General features: G+C 44.0%; 7 non-coding genes across 7 annotated transcripts; all 7 read left to right on the top strand.

The window, feature by feature from the left end:
- Positions 1-73: 73 nt before the first annotated feature.
- Positions 74-147, top strand: trnan-guu (transfer RNA asparagine (anticodon GUU)). The gene has a single exon. It is a non-coding gene; the product is annotated as a tRNA-Asn (tRNA).
- Positions 148-438: 291 nt separating this feature from the next.
- trnan-guu (transfer RNA asparagine (anticodon GUU)) lies at positions 439-512 on the top strand. The gene has a single exon. It is a non-coding gene; the product is annotated as a tRNA-Asn (tRNA).
- A 291-nt stretch (positions 513-803) lies between these two features.
- On the top strand, positions 804-877 carry trnan-guu (transfer RNA asparagine (anticodon GUU)). Its single transcript has one exon. It is a non-coding gene; the product is annotated as a tRNA-Asn (tRNA).
- A 291-nt stretch (positions 878-1,168) lies between these two features.
- Positions 1,169-1,242, top strand: trnan-guu (transfer RNA asparagine (anticodon GUU)). The gene has a single exon. It is a non-coding gene; the product is annotated as a tRNA-Asn (tRNA).
- A 291-nt stretch (positions 1,243-1,533) lies between these two features.
- Positions 1,534-1,607, top strand: trnan-guu (transfer RNA asparagine (anticodon GUU)). Its single transcript has one exon. It is a non-coding gene; the product is annotated as a tRNA-Asn (tRNA).
- Positions 1,608-1,898: 291 nt separating this feature from the next.
- On the top strand, positions 1,899-1,972 carry trnan-guu (transfer RNA asparagine (anticodon GUU)). The gene has a single exon. It is a non-coding gene; the product is annotated as a tRNA-Asn (tRNA).
- A 291-nt stretch (positions 1,973-2,263) lies between these two features.
- On the top strand, positions 2,264-2,337 carry trnan-guu (transfer RNA asparagine (anticodon GUU)). Its single transcript has one exon. It is a non-coding gene; the product is annotated as a tRNA-Asn (tRNA).
- Positions 2,338-2,500: the final 163 nt, after the last annotated feature.

Below are 2,500 nucleotides of genomic sequence, written 5' to 3'. Positions count from 1 at the left end.
TACACAAAATGGTACTACGTGTGGGCGGGGATTAAAGATCGAGGCCACACCCCCTGCTAAAACTGAGCGTGCTGTCTCTGTGGCGCAATCGGTTAGCGCGTTCGGCTGTTAACCGAAAGGTTGGTGGTTCAAGCCCACCCAGGGACGTGGGCATTCAATTGTAATGTTTCCTACTATGAATAACAAACCCTGTAGCTACACTATGGCGGTATGAGTGAAACTGAAGTTTGCTAAATGTCTTCTGTATCAAATTATCAGCGCTTTGCATTATTGGCTGAAACGTTGACGTTAAAATTACGTAGCATGTATTGAAAGGTCTTTTCCTTTATTATGCCATGGTTAGAATGCCTTCCATATTTCCTTTATACACAAAATGGTACTACGTGTGGGCAGGGATTAAAGATCGAGGCCACACCCCCTGCTAAATTTGAGCGTGCTGTCTCTGTGGCGCAATCGGTTAGCGCGTTCGGCTGTTAACCGAAAGGTTGGTGGTTCAAGCCCACCCAGGGACGTGGGCATTCAATTGTAATGTTTCCTACTATGAATAACAAACCCTTTAGCTACACTATGGCGGCATGAGTGAAACTGAAGTTTGCTAAATGTCTTCTGTATCAAATTATCAGCGCTTTGCATTATTGGCTGAAACGTTGACGTTAAAATTACGTAGCATGTATTGAAAGGTCTTTTCCTTTATTATGCCATGGTTAGAATGCCTTCCATATTTCCTTTATACACAAAATGGTACTACGTGTGGGCGGGGATTAAAGATCGAGGCCACACCCCCTGCTAAAACTGAGCGTGCTGTCTCTGTGGCGCAATCGGTTAGCGCGTTCGGCTGTTAACCGAAAGGTTGGTGGTTCAAGCCCACCCAGGGACGTGGGCATTCAATTGTAATGTTTCCTACTATGAATAACAAACCCTGTAGCTACACTATGGCGGCATGAGTGAAACTGAAGTTTGCTAAATGTCTTCTGTATCAAATTATCAGCGCTTTGCATTATTGGCTGAAACGTTGACGTTAAAATTACGTAGCATGTATTGAAAGGTCTTTTCCTTTATTATGCCATGGTTAGAATGCCTTCCATATTTCCTTTATACACAAAATGGTACTACGTGTGGGCGGGGATTAAAGATCGAGGCCACACCCCCTGCTAAAACTGAGCGTGCTGTCTCTGTGGCGCAATCGGTTAGCGCGTTTGGCTGTTAACCGAAAGGTTGGTGGTTCAAGCCCACCCAGGGACGTGGGCATTCAATTGTAATGTTTCCTACTATGAATAACAAACCCTTTAGCTACACTATGGCGGCATGAGTGAAACTGAAGTTTGCTAAATGTCTTCTGTATCAAATTATCAGCGCTTTGCATTATTGGCTGAAACGTTGACGTTAAAATTACGTAGCATGTATTGAAAGGTCTTTTCCTTTATTATGCCATGGTTAGAATGCCTTCCATATTTCCTTTATACACAAAATGGTACTACGTGTGGGCGGGGATTAAAGATCGAGGCCACACCCCCTGCTAAAACTGAGCGTGCTGTCTCTGTGGCGCAATCGGTTAGCGCGTTCGGCTGTTAACCGAAAGGTTGGTGGTTCAAGCCCACCCAGGGACGTGGGCATTCAATTGTAATGTTTCCTACTATGAATAACAAACCCTGTAGCTACACTATGGCGGCATGAGTGAAACTGAAGTTTGCTAAATGTCTTCTGTATCAAATTATCAGCGCTTTGCATTATTGGCTGACACGTTGACGTTAAAATTACGTAGCATGTATTGAAAGGTCTTTTCCTTTATTATGCCATGGTTAGAATGCCTTCCATATTTCCTTTATACACAAAATGGTACTACGTGTGGGCGGGGATTAAAGATCGAGGCCACACCCCCTGCTAAAACTGAGCGTGCTGTCTCTGTGGCGCAATCGGTTAGCGCGTTCGGCTGTTAACCGAAAGGTTGGTGGTTCAAGCCCACCCAGGGACGTGGGCATTCAATTGTAATGTTTCCTACTATGAATAACAAACCCTTTAGCTACACTATGGCGGCATGAGTGAAACTGAAGTTTGCTAAATGTCTTCTGTATCAAATTATCAGCGCTTTGCATTATTGGCTGAAACGTTGACGTTAAAATTACGTAGCATGTATTGAAAGGTCTTTTCCTTTATTATGCCATGGTTAGAATGCCTTCCATATTTCCTTTATACACAAAATGGTACTACGTGTGGGCGGGGATTAAAGATCGAGGCCACACCCCCTGCTAAAATTGAGCGTGCTGTCTCTGTGGCGCAATCGGTTAGCGCGTTCGGCTGTTAACCGAAAGGTTGGTGGTTCAAGCCCACCCAGGGACGTGGGCATTCAATTGTAATGTTTCCTACTATGAATAACAAACCCTTTAGCTACACTATGGCGGCATGAGTGAAACTGAAGTTTGCTAAATGTCTTCTGTATCAAATTATCAGCGCTTTGCATTATTGGCTGAAACGTTGACGTTAAAATTACGTAGCATGTATT

Source organism: Scomber japonicus, chromosome 22 (genome assembly GCF_027409825.1).
Source record: "Scomber japonicus isolate fScoJap1 chromosome 22, fScoJap1.pri, whole genome shotgun sequence".
Classification (NCBI taxonomy): domain Eukaryota; kingdom Metazoa; phylum Chordata; class Actinopteri; order Scombriformes; family Scombridae; genus Scomber; species Scomber japonicus.
This window is presented reverse-complemented; position numbering and strand designations above follow the sequence as displayed.